The sequence below is a fragment of the Rhinolophus ferrumequinum genome, chromosome 13 (genome assembly GCF_004115265.2).
Source record: "Rhinolophus ferrumequinum isolate MPI-CBG mRhiFer1 chromosome 13, mRhiFer1_v1.p, whole genome shotgun sequence".
Taxonomy (NCBI): domain Eukaryota; kingdom Metazoa; phylum Chordata; class Mammalia; order Chiroptera; family Rhinolophidae; genus Rhinolophus; species Rhinolophus ferrumequinum.
Window position 1 is genome coordinate 35,499,946 of NC_046296.1, and position 19,373 is coordinate 35,519,318.

Sequence of the window (19,373 nt, forward strand, 5' to 3'; positions counted from 1 at the left end):
GGCCGGGCTGGTGCATGGGGTTTGCCTTCTCTGCACAGCGTTTTTGTTAGTTTCCAGGTGGAGACCTGTTTCTGGCCTCTCTGCTTCATCATCTCCTGCAGTTCCTCCCTTGGCATCCTCTTAATGGTTGAGCACCCCCATGTCCAGGTTCAGTTTCCTCCGGGGAGTCCTTTCTACCAACCTTACTTCCGTCCAAGTGGCAAGTAGAATGACCTGTCCTCTTCATTCCTCGGGTTCTTTGCCAAAATCTGCTCCCTATCTGCATTGGGACATGGCCCACCTGAGTAACCGCTGTGCTTTCCTTTGCCACCTCTAAGTCCGTAATACACAGATTTCCCCCTATTCGATGCAAACAAGGATCTAGAAGATCGGGCACACGTTTGGTGAAGAATGACGTGCAGGAGTGGTTCACCATGGCTGAGAATGCCCACGTAGTTACCCAGGGTGAAGGAGAAGGGGGTTGGGATTCACGGGCATTGCTGTGCCTTTTACAAGTGAAATGTGAAGTCCTCCCCCTGGTTGTGGAAGAAGAGAGGGGGATTGTACAGGTGAAGATTTGCTTGATTAGAAAGAGGGTTCTTGGAATTAATGCTAGTTTCTATGGTTATGTCCAAGTCCAACATTTGTCAATATAAGTAAAAATTTTTGTGGTTTCTTGAGGTGGGAGACAGGCCAGCTAATGTTTAGAAATTTTAGAGATTAGATAGCATTTCTCAATTAGCAGATGCTTTGGGAAGATAAATAGAGAAATTTAGATGTTGCTGGGCTGGCAAGCTTCTGTAGGCTAATAAACATGGGATACGGATGAAGGATTGCAAGAGATTATCTGAGGATATTCAGCTAATGATATTTATCTGAATAGTGGAAGCCAAGCTTTAATTTCTGTTGTTATTAGAAATTAAAAAAATATATATATATATATCAGATCTAAGTTTTATTTTCTCTCGTTTATAAATAAAATTCAGTCATTAATGTGTTTCTCCAATGTTACTACTTGACAATGATCAAGGAAAAAACATTGTTGTACAAGCACAGAAAAGCCCATGAATAGAAAGTGAGTGATATGAAAACAATGGAACATAGATGTATCTGTGTTTGAGCAAGAGAGAAGATGTCAGGGTTTAAAGTAGATAGCTTATGGGTCAAATCAAAGCAATCAGCAGATGGGTAAATGGCATTTAATGGCTCAAATTTAAAAAGGTTAATTATGAAATCTGATTTTGAAAGCTGTAGGGACTAAGCTCTATGTATGGCTGTATATTATTGTATAATGTCTTCTGGGTTTTTCTGCTGACACTGCTAAAGGGAACTAGCCCTTGTAAATGTTATAGACTTGGCAGTTCTCTCTCTCCTGACTTTAAGAGAAATGAAGGTTTGATACAATTTATAATTGTTTAAACACCGAAGGGAAATAGGAAGAAAAAGGCTGGTCATTAGGAGAGTTCATAGGTTTATAGAAAAGAAAGTAAAGGGTTATTTTGTTGCTCTCTGCCTTCTTGAGGGTTTTTGTTTTCATTATATTTTGGCTTAAGTAATTATAGAAGACTGTTTATTTCATGACCCACACTGCACTTCAGCTTGGCCAGTAAAATTCCATGGATTTTGCATCAAGCTTTGCAGTTACGTTTTACATAAATCAAACAGTACATGTTTCCCTTTACCAAATCTAAATTAATTGTAAATTATGAATAAGATAGCTATATAAGATGATGTGCTACACTATAATTTGAAGTTGCATATATCTGCACTGATTGATAGAAATGAATCAAAAATGAACACTATTCTATCTATGGCAAAAAATGCTCTAAGTATCCTAATACCACTTTACAATACAGAGCAGGAAATTTAATGAAAGACACATGAAATATAACTTCCTTCCTTAAATTAGGAAACAGTACGGCACAATGACAGCTTGTTCTGTGTGGGAGGGTATTTTAAATGAAAATTTTAATTTTTCCATACATTTTTTAATGTAGGGATCCCGGGATCATGCATGATGAGGGGAAGTTAAGAGTGGAGAAAGCATGGCAAAAGTAATACATTGAAGAGAAGCAGAGTTAGATGTCTCTGAAGTGCATTTTATTTTGCAAGTGGAGCGCTCTTTCCATAAGATGAAGAATTGGGTATTAACAAGATACATAATTGAGCAGTGTAGTACCTGATGCTTAAGGTAATTCAGCCCAGAAAAGAAAATTGGTTAGGATTATTCTGGAGCATTGATTCATTTTGAAAATTTGAGCTTTCAACTGAATGCAAAGATCACCACTAGTCATGAAAAGAATTCAAAAGGCTGGATTCCTTTGATTATCACGCAAATAAGAGATGGAATAATAAAGGCAGAGTCTTTCTTCCCAGAAGGACTGGCTCCATTTTGATCATTTGCCTTGTTTCATGTGTGTCAAATGACTATTAAATAATTAATTGAGAATGGATGCCTCTCCCCACATCAATCATCTATTGATGGCTAGGGAGAGATGATTTCTGTTCAGATGAAGTATAAACAAAGCTCTGCCTCTAGCCAGCATTTATACCGATTGCCACATCTTTCTAAAAACTAATTTGAAAGCAAATCCACATTCATTAGAGAAAGTTTAGGAAAAAAAAACACACAAAAACAGAAAACATTAAACAAAATTCAAATGGTATCTGGTGCCAACAACATTTTTTAAAATTTAATAAAAAATGTCTAACATTATTTTAGTTGCCTTCATATTCAAAATACCATAAAAACTACTAAAAAGACAGAGCTTTCTCTGCCTGCCCCCCAGCCTACAATGTCTTGAAACAACTTAATGCACCTATGAATTTCTAGAATATTTTTATTTAATGAGTTCACTTTCATCCTTACTGTATTCAGGTCCAGCAAATTTTACTTATTTATTTATGTAGTAATGGAAAGAGAACACAAGAAAGGTTATATGTCAGGAGTAGGTTGGTGGCAGAGCCTGGGTAAGAGCACAGATACCGGTATTCGCGAGCCCCGTTGCCATGTCTGCTGAGTAAGATTTCTAGTTTATTAGGGCTGCTATGAGGGTTTATTAGGGTTCAGGCATTATTCAAGAGAAATGTACATCTGATGGAACAGAACTAACATATATCACTGATGTTCTTTGACCATGAGAGTCAGCCTCAGAACTCGACTCCAAGAATGTCATCTTTCCTGATTGATGGATGCTTATGGGGTACATACCTTTTTCAGTGAATCATACTCATCTAAGTGGCCCAGGGCGATTATTATTTAATAAGCTGCTATTTAAGAGGACTAACAGTATTCTAGTAGCTTAAAAGAATTAGTGAATTCCATGGCTTTCCAGCTTAAAAATGAGAATAAAAGGCTTTTCATTGAGAAATTGAGTCTTATATTTTATGATTTCCAGGCCCAGGTTTCATGCGTTTCAGGGTCATTTATATTAAAATTTCATACTAGACACCGAGTGTCATTTTTATTTTCTTTCCCTGTTTAAATGGCTATAAACATATGGCTTGTGATGGGGGATTCCTAGATATTACTAAACATGGCAGTGTGATTGATGTCATTTAATAAACCCCCTGCTTTCTATGACTTTACTAATGTGACCAGATAGACAATCATATTTGCTCATATATTCATTCCTTTCTTTAATCAACAAATATTGAGTACTTTTTATGTGTCTGAGTACTAGGCTCAGGCAATAAAATGGTAAACTCTCAGAAGTAGTTCCTACCTTCACAGATCTCACATGCTGGTGAGGAGGCACGATAAGTGAAAAAAAAAAAAAAAAAAAAAGTGGATAAATGGAAAGAAAATAGTGGTACGCATTTTGGAGGATGGGTACATTGTACTGTGACAGCTTAAAGTCCTGTGGACTGACCTAATCAAAGAAGATTTTCTTCAAGAATAATGTTTAAACTAAAATCTGAGAGATGAGAAAGAATTAACTAAGTAAAGGCAAAGGAGAAATATTAGGTATGGAGCTCTGTTGGAGGAGATGGCACACGCATTCAAGCAATTTAGTAAAGACCCTTGAATATCGAGCTCTTAGAGAAAGGAGTGGGACCAGATCATGCAGGGCTTTCTGGACCTTGTCAAGCATTTTTACCTTTATAGTGAACGTGGTAAAAAAAAACAATGAAAGGAATTTAGTGTGGAAGGTGGGGTAGAAGATGCCATTATTAAATTTATATTTTAAAAATGTCACTCTGGCTGTAGTGTAAAAACAGATTGATGGCGGCCAGAAAAAAAGAAAACATTCTGTTTGTCAGTCAACAACATTTGTTAAGCACCCACTGTAAACTGTAGACTGAAGTAGGGGACACGGAGTAAAACAAGATTCTTTCTCTAAAGAAGTTAGAATCTTTGAGTTTGCTTATGTATAGAAATCTTAGAATATTTGTTGTTTGGAACACTTTGGTTCTACCTGTGAAAAGCTTTATCTGACCCCTTTATGTGGATTGTCAGGTGGTTTCTCACAGATACAGGTTTCTAGAGGCCATTGGCAATGTCATATTATATTATACCATTGCTGAACATGTCTTTCTTTTAACAAAATATATTAGCTGATTGATGCTAGGCTTTCAATATTTTAACTGATAAAATAAAGCAAAATATTACACAGGTACTTAAAATTTTTGCAAGTTTAAAAAATGTAAGTAGTTACTATACAGGTAGGTAGTATTAGACAAAAAAATGGTTGAGAGATTTTCTTTGAAGTATACCATTGTAGGAAAAGGTGGATGGATCATCTGTGCTGAAAAAGCTTTGAGTGGAATGAAGAAATTCATCAATAACTTTGATCTATGAGGTCTGACAATTAAGTTCATGAACTTGCCACCATGAGCTTACATTGGCAGCACTGTACAAACAGCTTGGTAAGGTTTCATAACCTTGGTATTTCAGTGTCTCAAGCTGTTTGTGTCGATGTGTGGAGGTGTCTTGCTGAGTGGCAGTCATTATTGCTATTGCGTGTTTTTGTGTGCCATCGTGAGAATGTCTGAGCTTGAATTAGTACAACGAACAAACATTAAATTTCTTGTTAAACTTGGCAAGAGTGGGAGTGAAATCAGGAAACACATTAGTCCAAGTTTATGGGGATAATGCCATAAAGAAAACGGCAGTGTACAAACGGATTAAACGTTTTTCTGAGGGGAGAGAACACATCACTGATGAAGAGAGGTCAGGGAGGCCAGTAACGAGAAGAACTGATGAAAACATTGCAAAAAATTGTCAAATTGTGCGTCAAAATCATCGGCTGATTGTGAGAAGCATAGCAGATCAAGTAAACATTGATAGAGAAACAGGAAAATCTTAACTGAAAATCTTCGCATGATAAAGGTGTGTGCAAAAATGGTCCCAAAGAAGCTAACTGAACAACAGCAAAGGAGCGTCAAAGTTTGTCAAGACCTTTCGGAGAGGCAAGATAATGTTTTGGGCTATGTTATCACTGGTGATGAGACATGGATATACTGATACAACCCTAAAACAAAGTGTCAAAGCGCACAATGGAAGTCAGCCAATGCTCCATGACCAAAAATGCTCCATTAGTCCAAATCAAGAGTCAAAATGATGTTGCTAACCTTTTTTGATATCAGAGGGATTATTCCTTATGAATTTGTACCAACTGGACAAACAGTTAACCAACTTTATTATTTGAAAGTGCTGAAAAGGCTGAGAAAGTTCACTGAAAAGGCGTGAAAAAGTTAGACGGAAAACGATCTGAACTTTTCAACAACAATTCATGTCTCTTGCATCATGACAATGCACCAGCTCACAAGGTACTGCCTGTGAGGGAGGTTTTAGCCAGTAAACAAATCACTGTATTGGAACACTCTCCCTACTCACCTAATCTGGCCCCCGATGACTTCTTTCTTTACGCGAAGATAAAAGAAATATTGAAAGGAAGACATTTTGATGACATTCAGGACATAAAGGGTAATACAATGACAGCTCTGATGGCCATTCTAGAAAAAGAGTTCCAAAATAGCTTTGAAGGGTGGACTAGGCGCTGGCATCTGTGCATAGCTTTCCAAGGGAGTACTTCGAAGGTAACCATAGTGATATTCAGCAATAAGGTATGTAGCACTTTTTCAGGGATGAGTTCGCGAATGTAGTTGTCAGACCTCATAGATAAAATGTTCTGGAAAACTCTTAAAGTATGGCAACAAAAGGGATCTGTCTAGTCCATCAAAACAAGCTTACCTTGGCTATAAATTAGTGATCAAAATTGAGTTACTATTCTAGAATGCCACAAATGAAGTACAATGTATTATTTTGAGATGTTTAACAATTGTGAGATGCAATTGTATTATAGAGATTTAATTATACAAACTCTGAGGCCACACTACTTGGTTTTAGGTGGAATGCACGCAAACTTCTATTCCTCAGTTTTATCATCTGTGAAACTGGGATAACAATTGTGTTTACTTCATAGGGATCTTACCGAAATTAAGCAGGTGATTTCATATAAAGATCTTAGAACAGTCCCTGCCTCGTAGTAATCATTCTGAAGTGTCTGCTTGTTATTTTTGTTCTAATTACTACCACCACTACTTCTACTGATACTATTTTCTTTGCTGGCACTCTCAAGCAAAATTCAAGTACGGAAAAAAATTTTTTTTTTCTCATGTAAAAGAAATTCTAATGTAATAATGATTTTTGATTTGCTCAAATGTTTCAATTTATAAGCAAAAGCAAATAGTAAAGACAGTGAGCCTCTGTTTTATACAGCTGCACTCTAATGTTACCCATCTCTAGTCATGATTCAAAATATTAAAAAATCATATTCTATTTGAGACTTTTTATTATTATTAAGCAAGCCTTTAACACAACAGCATTTGTAAAAACTAACAATTTCCACATAAACGAATACCTTTATCCCAATCCTATAATTAAATAGGTTTTTTTTTTTACTATAGTTATCCTAATGTATAGCTATGGATATCTAGTGGAACTGTCCTATTTGTAATTTGTCTTTCAGGCTCTCCTCTATGTTCAAGTTATTTACATGTATGCTGTAGAAAAGCTAGATAATATATTTGAGCTTTAAAAGCTCAAGCAAGACATTCTTATAGTTATCATAAACAGATTATATTTTTAACATAGAAACACAGACACACACACACGGTGCCAAAAAAAATATATACACATTTTAAGAAAAGAAAAAACTATTAATTGTAATACTCAATATATACTGATAACAAGTCACGTTTGACTTCTGCAATTACAAGAGATGCTCAAAGTGGTTACGATCCACATCCAGACACTTTTGATTAGGGAAAACTAGAGCTTGAGCATACTTTTTTTTTTGGCACCATATGTGGTAGTGACTTTGTGTTCCAGTTTTGGATACCATTAAATGAAATGTGATAGTTAAACTGATTATTTTTAAAAATCTCCTGATTGACTGCAGAAAGGACTGGCACTATATAATATTTCTGTTGTTCTTTACTGCATGGTGAGAATTAAGACCCTGAGCCACACAGGTGCCTGAAAAGTGACCACATTCTATATCCCTTTCTCAGTTAGCAGCTGGTGGCTACACTGGTGGTAGGGTTAACTCTATTGGGTTAACTCAATGTGCATTGAAAATTAGGTCTTATCATAGATAGCAGGTTTTGTTTTATTAATAGAGATAATAAACCTACCATTATAATTTACTATGCAAACTGTACTTTCAAAAATTACATGAGTACGTTTGATATAATTCAGAATAAATCACTTTTGCATTCTAAAAGTTTTTAGTTCATTGTATGAAACCCTTATGCCATTTTCTTGTGTACTTCGCTATAATTTTATAGTTTAATCTCTTTTCTGTTAGGTTGGTGCAAAGCTAATTGTGGTTTAAAAGGTTAAAAATAATGGAAAAAACTGCAGTTTCTTTTGCACCAACCTAATATTACTTGGGAGTACAGGAATCGGTAACTTCGTGGTCTTTGCTGAATAGTTTAAATCTTAAAATGTTTGAATTAGTTTTGTTTTGTTTTGTTTCATTGTTAGTTGCTTTAGAACTCTTCAAAAACTGCACCACTTTATGGCTTTCTTCCTTACACATGCATTCCATATAGTTCTACTTAACTGTGAGAATGGGCACAATTGTCTCAGATTCTTTTCCTGTCATGTTATTATTTACACCATGTGTGTAAACAGAATGTGGCACAGGGTCTGAAGAACCAAATTCCAAATGTGGCACTGCCTCTAAATCACTATTAAAGGTAGAGTAAGGCCACTAATGTTCTGTGTTGCAAATTGTAAGGTTGTAAATTGAGAAATGCTTAATCTGACTACTAATAAATTGTGAACCCATGCTACCTACTTTGCACAGAGTATGAGTGAGTAGCTAATAGATGTAAACTACCAGGTAAAGGTGAAAATTTGAAAGAAATATTCAGTAGCAGCAGGGTAGATGGCTCTAGGATGTTGTGAATGTTAAAATAGTAAAAATGTTACACCTTTTTTTCTGTAAATCTACTTTGGGGTCATTTTAGATCACTGACGTTCAGTAGTATGTACGAGATTTGTCGAGTTCTCTTATTCCATATTGCTGCCTCAATACAGACAAGCTGATTAAAGAAGACATTGCTGCCCCTCGTGTAAAATCTAAACAAATTACATAAGTAACTTAAGGGGGCAACTATATGAGTGCCTATTATATAATTCTATTTATATGAAGTTCAAAACACACAATCTACGTTGACATAGGTCAGAATAGAGATTACCTTTCAATGGTATTGACTGGAAGACAGTGGAGCCTTTGACGTGATCTGGATGTTTGTGAAGAGTCACTGAAGTATACACTTAAGGTTTATATACTTTATTGTATGTAAGCTGCATGCCAATTAAAAAATTTCAAATTATAGAAGGGATGCTGCTCAATGAATACCAACACCCTAAATACATATTAGAAGTTACTTACAAAGAAATCCTTATTAGAAATCCATGTTTTCAAATTTTAGGGAAAAGTGTCAAATATTTGTAACACAAACCAAAAGGCCATTTCAGAGAGCAAGTGCGTTTACATATGAATAAATCTAACAGTACGGACAGAGTATTATGTTTTAAATACCTGTACAATCTTTAAACTTGTTTTCAATTTCTTGTGACTTTATAATGGAAATTAAACATGAATTCTTATTTACATTTGCATCTGTTTTGCGAAAGTCCTAGGGACACATTCAAATAATGTGAGTTTTCCAGTTAGTACAACTCAACTGCTGAAATTTTAAGTGATTGAGAGATGAGTATGTTGTAACAGCTCAATAAATGTTTAAATGAGTGACTGGATGTTGGAAAACACATTACTAGTGCAACCATAACCTTCATAATACTGTGTAAATATGCAAATGTACATGATCCCTCTCCCAAAATATTAGGCCTTAAAATTAGTTCAAAAGATGCACCAGGTGCTCCTCCTTTAATGGTGCCATAAGCACCTCTAGAATTCGAATACAATTTAAAATCATTCTGTTTAGGATCACAACCTAAACAGTGATTATAATTACTATTTAGTGTTTACTGAGTGTAGGTCATTGACAGTGTGCTTTGTCCATCTTACCTTATTGATTCTTACAACATCCTACTTGATAGGTTTTATAAAATTCCCATTTTTGCAGGTGAAAAAAATGTGGGTTAGAAAAGCTAACTTGCCCTAAGTCCATAGCTTTACGACAGAACTGAAATTTGAGCTTAGGTGTTCCCCTATCCCCAGCAGGTAACTCTGTCCTTTATATGGCATAGCATGTGCATTTTTCTTAAACAGCTAATGGATGCTAGGGATTTGTTCACTAGTTGTCAACTTGGTGCTAATTTGAATGGCTGACTTGTAAAAAAGGTTTCGATTGAGAATGTGGTAGACCCTTAAATTTCATGCAATTCCCTAATGTCATGATAATAAAGAAATGGAATAGCTTGTAAGAATCTATCACATTTTGCTTGTATAACCTTGCTTATTTGCTTCCTCTGTTGACCTGTTCATATTATGCTTAATGTGTTCATTCTCCTCTAATGCAACTAGAATTAAAGCCCCCGTGATTGCATCTAAAGAACGTTATAACTAATTCTTGATCTTTTCAATGAAAATGCTTACTTTTCACAAAACAAGCAAGATAAAATTTCTATTCATTTCAGAATCTGGCACATAAAATTATTGAAAATATCAAAAGTCCATGGTGATTCAGCACAAATGTAAAGATCTAGCCTAGTCACATAAGTAGACACTTAGAGTTGTTGAGTTAGAACTGAAGATGATTCTACTGAAGATGTAGATGATGGTCCACAGACAGGGCACTTAATTGAAATTATATAATGAGAAGATAGTGACTCTGGATAAGTGAATTAGGCTTTCCAACTCAATGCCTAAAATTGAACTCAATAGCTTTTCTTGGAGTTACAAATATGAATTCTCTATGCTATTTCTGGTATATATGAGAAACTATTATTGGAAAGAAGTGGGAGGAAAACAGGTCTGACCTGGCAAGCCAAAGTTGCTGATCCAGACTCTTGTCTAGTTACTTGTGCTCAAACCTATCTGGACCTGTAATTAGAAATACACTGATGACACATTACAGGAGCAAGAGCTTCTCCGAATAGCACTTTCTCAGGTTGGTTCCCAGGAGGGATCTGGTGGTACAAAAGTTAGACGAGGAGCTGCCAAGAAGAACAGTTGCTTCACTAGCATCCTAATATCAGGAGGGGCTTTCTATGTTTAATTATAGAGATAATGAATTCTGTGTGACTGACAATCCATAAAGAAAGCAGAACTGATCACAGCTTAGAGCCACTGTTGTTCGTGACCTAGCAATGCCTGGCCTCGTATGTGGAACTATCTAAGCTTAAGTGTTACTCAGACATTTTTAGATTCAGCAGAATGAGCCACCCCAGTCCAGCAGTGGCAAGGAAATTAAAGACTCATGTTTTTCTTCTAAGTAATGGTGTCTCTCTATAATTAAGCATGCCTGGAAATGCTTAGGGAAATAGCTGGCATGGTTGCATATAACTTAGCTGCTGGATGGAAGATACTACTCTCCAGCTTAAGCTCTTTATCTTGAATGCAAAGTTGACTTTTTTTTCCAGCATACAATGTAATAATTTATTTAAAATTATTGCATATAATGCTTTAGGTACTAAATGTTAATTTATTCATTTGAAAGAGTTGTAATAATAGTTATATTTTGTAATATAACTATTACAAAGTTATATATTGTATTCACAAGTTATATATTGTATTTCACAACCCAGTGCACAATTAAATGTGTAGGGAGATACATTTATGAATCCCTATTTTAAAAATTGAGCCAACTTTCTGTGAAATAAAGTATTGAGCTATTTTAAAATGATGAGGTATTTTAATATGTAAATGTGTATGTGTGTGTATGTATATAAACAGAGATACTCTGTTTCCCAGAAAATAAGACCTAGTTGGACAGTCAGCTCTAATGTGTCTTTTGGAGCAAAAATTAATATAAGAAATTATATATTATATTATACCCGGTCTTATAGTAAAATAAGACCAGTTCTTATATTAATTTTTGCTCCAAAAGATGCAATAGTGCTGATTGTCTGGCTAGGTCTTATGTCTGGCATGGTAGACACAAAAATATGACATATACAAGAAAATTACATAATATAAGCAGATAAATGTGTTTCTTTTTTTAAAAAAAGAAAGGCTTGGAAATCATTTTAAAATCCTCAGAAATATATATTGGTTAAACGTCATTAAAATATAATCTCTTTATGAATTAAAATAGTCTATGTAACACAAATTTTTTTTCTACATAAAACCTTAGAAACCTAAAAAGTCTGTTCTTGTAGTAAGAAAATGACTTTGTGTGGTCAAGCATGGCATTGGCGATTTTGAGGTTTCCGCAAAGTAGCATTTTCATATAATTGATTAACAGCCTCCCGACTGTTCCTGGGGTTGTGTGAAAAACTGTGTTGTCTTGTTCTAACTTTGCTATGACAGTTACCGAATTACTCTTGATTAGTAAGTTACTAATTTACTTTGATGGAACTTTATTATTATTAAATAATATTTACTTATTAGAATGAGCCACAGTTACGTTCAAACAGAAGGAAAACGTTAAGCTAATATTAATAATGCCTTCTTTAAGACTTTTATACACATAAGAAAACTGGGGAGCTAAACTTATTTACTGAGCTCCCAGTGAGTTCAAAATAAGTCATGACCACCACAGAAATATTTTGACATAACCTTTTTTTTTTTAAAGCCAGTGATAGCTCTGAAATCTCTTTCACCAGAATAGTTAGGAAATCTATAACAATTTTTGTTTTTAATATTTAAATGAGTTATTTATAAGTTTCAGAACATGTATCATTGGTCAGTTTCTATCATTATATGTTATTTTTGGATACGTATATCATTAATTTGCTTTTACTGTGACATCTTAAACCTTTGTTTAGCTTAGAATAATAGACTTAAAATAATATAGCTTTCTTACTTCTATCACAATTTATACATTTTTTGGCTTCAAATAACATTTAAAGTTTTATTCGTTTTCTTTTTTGCTTAAATTTTATCCATTGTTTATTTTTCTACTCTCTACATTGATTCCCTTCATAAAAGTACAGGCGAAGTAGAGTTTCAGGAATTAGAATAATTCTTCATCTGGGAATGGTGGTCCCCATGACTGTTAGCCAAGAGCTGTGTACTTTCCCAGAGGTCTTCAGAAGTAAAGAATGATGGGCATCACCCCTTTTCTCAGGCCAAAAATGTTATTTATCCTGGTTCAAGTCCATGTTTGTACGACATAGAAAATGTTGTGTTTCATCCTGAGCAGGGACAAGAAATATTTGTATTGGGGCCAAATATATTATATTTTGGAGTGTGTTCCATTTCTAAGAGATGGAGGATGGAACAATGATGAGGTCTCAGGGAAGCTGTGAAGCTTGGAGTGTATAATAATTGAGAAAATGAGACAGGAGACTGAGAGAGGAACCACAGATAGGAGAAAAAAAAAAACAATGATTGGAGAAAAATGAGTATTGGAGAAGAAGGTAAATTGAGAGAGAGAGAGAGAGAACTAACCGAATTTGAAACAACCAGAACATTGAGACCTAGTAACTTACAATATGAAGAGTCACACATCTGGTTAATGGAGGAGACTTGAACATGCATTTCTTGCCTTCTAGCCCCAGGATTGAGCTGAAGAGAATAGGAGGAAGAAAAAGATAAGGATAAACACATTATGGTCTGTAATTCAGCCACATGAAGTATAATCATTCTTTATTTCTATTTCTAGATTCTGGTGATGGATGGGTCTTTTCATACTGACTAATAACAATAGTAGCGAAATCTTACATAACTCATACTCTGTGTCAGGTACTACTTTAAGCTCCTTACACATTAATCAATTTAGTTTTCCCCACAACCCTCTAAGGCGGGTGCTACTTTCCCCATTTTGCAGATGAGAAAACTTAGGCCCAGAGAGATTTTCTTTTCTTTTCTTTTTTTTTTTTAATTACCAAAGTTCACACACGGAATTTTCAAAGCTGGCATTTGAACGAAGGCTGCATTACTCCTCAGGCCATGTCCTGAATTTGTAATCCTTCTTTTTAAAAATAAAGCAATAAGTGACTGTATATCCTCCACACTTTTATATATATGAGAATCTCCCCTGTATTTAAAAGATGTCTATATCAGCTTATGTATTTTCATATATATATATATATATATATATATATATATATATATATATATATATTTCTTTTTTTTCCTCTCTTAATATTCCATTTAAGTGTTTAGTAACTTCCTGGGCATAATTTCTTTCCTAAATTTAATGAAAACCCTTTCTCTGCTGACATAAATTAATTTCTTCTTGTTATGTCTTCAATGGAAATAAAATTCATGGAGTCATATCTCCTTGAATTATATTTATCTGCCTAAGAGAAAGAGAGCTGTCTTCACTGAGCTGAAAACAGACCCCCCCCCCCCCCGCCTTCTGTGACACTGGTGTGACATTCAGCCTCCTTTCCCTAGTAGCAGCCTGCTTTATTTGTTTTACTCACTGTCACCTCCACTCACTAATGCTCTCCCAAAGGTTAGTTCCTAAAACATTACAATCATCCCGAACTATTCATCACAGCAGCAGCATTGCTGTACTTTCAGTGAGTCCTTAACCTTTCCTCTTGCTTCTGTCTGACTTACTAATTTCCCGTTATACCTCTGAAATGGCATGGGCAGAGCTTCATAAAATCCTTAGTAAGTTGTTACCTGATGGTGTAAAAAAAAATGTCTATCACTAGTGTCTGTAGATCAGGCAGTCCAGAAATGTATAAAGGGAATAGCCTTGATAGCATTGCATTTGTAAGCAGGAAAAGTAGGCCAGAAAAATATAAGCTGACAAACAGAAAAAAGAATTTGGAGTAAGGAAAGCTGGCAGCCGTCTGGTATTCTGGTCCACAGAGGACTGAACAATGGAAATGGATTTGAACAAGAGTGTGTTGACTCAGGTCTAAGGAAAGAGAAAACAGCATTTGCGTGTAATTCTAGTATAAATGTGAGAACAGGCCAGCACAAGTGGTGGAGATCCTTAACAATAGCTTAGACAAGTGCCAGTCACAGGTAGCTTAAGATTTCCCGATTCTGGTCAGAGGCCTGGACTAAATGACCTTCACAATACATTTTCAGCTTTTAGTTATGTAAATAATTGCACTTTAGAAAAATCTTTAACATGTAACTCCTGCAAATATGAGATGAAAATAGCCCCAAGCAACACCCCATCAAAAAAGAAAACTACCTTCTGCCTCCCCCAAACACACACACACACACACTCATACACTCATACACTCATACAGTAGAAAAACTATTTCGAGAGTTATCTGAAGTTATAATTCACAGATGCATTGGAGTAAAATATGGCACCTACTGCCACAAAGCACTTGGCCCATGAGTTAGTCCCCAGTCGCCTGAACTTGCTGTCACTGCACATAGGTGTCCCTGGAATACACTCTGGACAGGCTCCCTGCCCACATGCTTATGTGTGCCCAGAGCCAGCTGCCCTGCTGTCCTCCTTACACGGTGGATTGCCCCAGTTTCACGTTTCCTTGAACGTGGCTGAGCTCGAGTTACAGCTTCTGCCTGTGTCTCAGCTCACCTTGCATTTCCTCCTGTTTATTCTGCCATCTCCAGGGTCTATTCCCGACACTGAGTCCACCCCTTCCAGGTGCGATGTCCCGCCCTGCTTCCCGACGGCAGCACATCCGTGTGACGTGTGGCGTGTGGCGTGGCTCCCACCGCAGTCCTTTTACATTCTGTGTCAGTGCTCTTCCTCTGGGAAATACAGCTTTGAATGAAAGGGGATTGGGTACCGGTATGACTTCTTCCTGAAAAAGGATGAGATTATGGGCCTCAAAAATAGTTTTGAAGTTAAAAACAAAGCAAAGAAAACTAAAGCAACAACCACTCACAACATTAAATACACATCATTCATGACCCATCTATCAGATCTCCCTCTCTGTGAAATCCTCCCTGACGTCTTCCTCTGGTCCTCCAGTAGAACCAGTGCTGGTTTTTGGTAGACCCTTGTCCGTATACTTAGTAATGCACTCAACACATTTTATTTATAGTTATTGAATATGCCACCTTATTTCTTCACATGACTCGAAGTCCCCGAGAGAGCATTTGTCCTTTTATTTATTGCCTCATTATATATGTGAGAGCTACCAGACTGGCTTATATATAGTTGGAGCTCAATAAATGTTCATAAATTTTATTAAGTTTAAGGTTTTTTTTTTTTAATTAAAATTTATTGGGGTGACAATGGTTAGTAAAATTACATAGGTTTCAAGTGTACAATTCTGTAATACAGCATCTATATATCATAGTCACCACCTAGACTCCTTGTAAAAGAAAAAAAAAGATATTAAGAGGAGAATATTAAGGATAATGGTCAAAAGAAACCAATAAGCAGTTCTTTAAAAAAGAAATGCAAATAGCCAATAAACATAAGAAATTAAGCTTTATCTCAGTAAGAAGCAAAACAGAATGAATTAAAACGAAGTATCTGTTGCCTCGCTGATTTAGCGGATTGTAGACTGCCATCATACACGGTGCTGTCAGAGATGGGGTGTCATGCAGGGTGTCAGGTGGGGTCTCTAGTCCCGCTCCCCTCATAAGAACGCAGGACATACTGAGGCCAAAAAGAAACACCCACGGAGCCATAGATGGGGGAGTCACTATATTCTCACTGGCAGCTGGTTTAGAGATACAGGAAGCAGGAGACACACTATCCGCAACCTGCCGTCTACTTCTGTCTGGCATCCAACCTCACTTGCTAGCTGCAATCCCCCATGCTAACTGCAATCTGCTCTTGCCAGCCACCATCTTCTTGCTAGCCCCCATTTGGCTGCTAGCGTTTAGCCACAGCAGTTATATTAATGGCCAATGGCTCACTGGTTACAGCTGACGGCCAACTAGCCACAGCTGATGGCCATCCAATCACAGTTGATGGCCATTTACTACCTGAGCCAGCACCTTTCCACGTGACGCCGAGAGCCTGGAAACTGCACTCCTGGCTCTGTCCCTGCATGGGGTAATACAGGCACCTTTCTGCCCCTGCACTTCTGTGGTTGCAGTGTAAATTACTATCTCTATAACTGTTTTTAGGGGCAATAAAACAGTAGCTGTAACAACTTTAAATGGTATATCCTTTAACATAGCAATTCTCCTTCTACGATTTTTTTAAAAACAGAAATACTTGAACAAATCTCATGAATGTGTTATCACTGATACACATTACATATTGTCTGTAATAGTGAAAGCAAGCAAATGGAATCAACTCAAATATTAGTTAACATATAATTGGCTAAATAAACACGGTAGACCCATATACAGTGCTTTACAACATAACATGAATGAGGTGTGTGTATATACATATATAAGGTTTATAAACTGGCATGAAACTATGTTAAAATATATTGTTTAGTGAACATAATTAGATTTAAAGTATTTACATACATATACACACATATATAGCTCCACAAAAATAGGATTGTATATCTACTTATTTATGTAAAACATAAATTTGTAACAATCATGTGTTTCACTTTTTTCATGTAGGAAGTAAAGAAAAATCTATTTAAATTGTTGCAAGACAAATATATTTGCAAATACAAAACCAGATTAACAAAGGAAGTTGATAACTTTCCATTTTGAGAGATTTTCAATGAGAATTTGAAATGTCAAACTAATAGTACATATCAGAAGATCAGACTCATTATATGATTTTTCCAAAGATTTGGGTTATCATTCTAGATCGAACATTCTGTTACAGAAATAAAAACAGAATGTTCATATTGTCAGAACAGAGCATGGCACTAACCCTGCAGGATATATTCTGAAAGGATATCATAAAAGAGAGAATTACAGAATTTAAATCATGTATAATCCCAAGGATTTGGTTTTTGTTTTGGGTTTTTGTTTTTTTTTTTAAACTTGGACCCATTTGTCAGGTTGAATGATAATTTTCTTGGCACTTAACAAAGGGATCTTAATAAAGGACAGGTTCTGGGAGCAGATGTGATTTCTCCTTAGCAGAGTGATTTCTCTTAATGTATCATTTACATTTCCCCCTGTCCTCACTCATCTCCAATCCCAAATGACAGAGATGGCTGAATAGGCCGGTGTTGTGTGTCTCAAATTGGTTTCACAGGTGTATTATAATTCTTATACTGTCCCTTCTCCCTAATAAACATCCTAGAAACATCGGAGAAGTTCCAAATGACTGACAAGGCTTTCCTGCTTTACTTCATACATGTATGTTATCAATAATTAGTTGACTCTTTAATTTGTCTAAATTTGTGCAGGCATAATGGAAACTGACAATGCAATTTTCCATTGAAAATTGCAAATGGATGACTAAGCTTAGTAATTCACCTGCTTCCCGCTCCTTTTGTACAGATATCTTGTGCTACACCACGGTGCGTATACTTTGAAAATAGCTCATCTATATTCATTCACCCATGCATATAAATCGATTTGCATGCTCATTTTGCAGTTTCCAAATATGCATTTGTTGCATAAAGTTTTTCATATCTAACCCAAAATGACTCTTTTACCTCTTACTTAAAATTTAGCTAGTGTGAGCCCACTGCACATGAAATTCAGATGCTTGCACATTTTCTATAGAAATGCTAAAACCCTGGAGAGGAAAGGCTTAGATCTTGCCATTGGTCATCATTTCCAACTCATTTTCTTTTATGGGTCAGTTCCTTGAAATTACTCAGGGCAAGATTGGAGCTAAGTGACAAGAATTTATTCATACTATCCAGATTACTTACCAACTCATGATTTTTATGCGAACTAAAGATATTCAGTAGAATAACTGATTGATTGCTTATATTTTTTTGCTTTTAAACCAATTAGCTATGCTTTATTGGACGTTGGTTTCCTTAACTGTATAGCTCTCATTTTTCTGGTTTCAAAACAAAACAAAAACAAAGACAACACAAACTAAAGTTAAAACAATAATGTGATTTACCCCGGCAAATAATCCTAATATTATTACTAACTTAAAGGCAATCTCTTGAAAAATATAACTATTTGAGTAAAAATTAAAAGAAAGAATTGTTTTGTGGCCATGACCATTTATTAAGGCTAAAGTTGGGAAATTATCATTATTTTCATGGCTTTTCATATTTACTGAAAATCTTTTATACAGAATTAAAAATTATGTATTATATGAAGTAAAACTAATAATATGTTTTTTATAATGCCCTGAGTTGTACTGTGCAAGAGGAAGAGGGATTGATATTTACTGATTGTCTACTACATACTGGTTATTATCAATTTTATGTATGTTATGTCATTTAATTCTCCACACTACAAACCAGATTCATTTAATTATCTTTATCTTGCATTTAGGAAAACTAAGGCCCAGAGAATCTAAGCAGCAAGGAGAGATGTTGAATGTAGATTTACTTGCCTCTGAATGTCAGGCTTTCCCTTGTGTCTCCACTGTTACCACTCACAGCTTTAGAATAGCTCCTGTAGTCCCTGTGGAGTCATCTGTGCAAACGACCAAGAGTCAACCTCTTCTTTTTGGAGAGCGTAATACCATTTGAGCCACTCGCAAACTTGGAGAGTATCTCTTTGGTTTGAAGTCACATTTGCTTTTAGTTAATTTTACTTTTACATTTTTCTTTGTACCTCATCTCTTTCATGTATGGGTGAATGAATTTCCCAGCGAAATGGTATGTTGCTAGTAATGACCAATAAGAAACCTGTAAATAAGATTTTGAAAGACTTTACAGGAAGACTGTAGGCAAACCTCAACATACATATTTGTAGAAGGTCACTTGTTTTCTGCTGTCATTTTCTTCATCTGATCGTTAGTGTGTTTCTGGTTTTACATCTTTTCCTTCCAATCTGTAAAAGAGTAATTTT

General features: G+C 35.7%; 1 protein-coding gene across 22 annotated transcripts in view; it reads left to right on the forward strand.

Annotated features, from left to right (window-relative positions):
- The window catches only part of NRXN1 (neurexin 1), a 1,077,731-nt gene that overhangs the window by 22,468 nt on the left and 1,035,890 nt on the right, over window positions 1-19,373 (forward strand). The gene's annotated exons all lie outside the window — the stretch shown is intronic.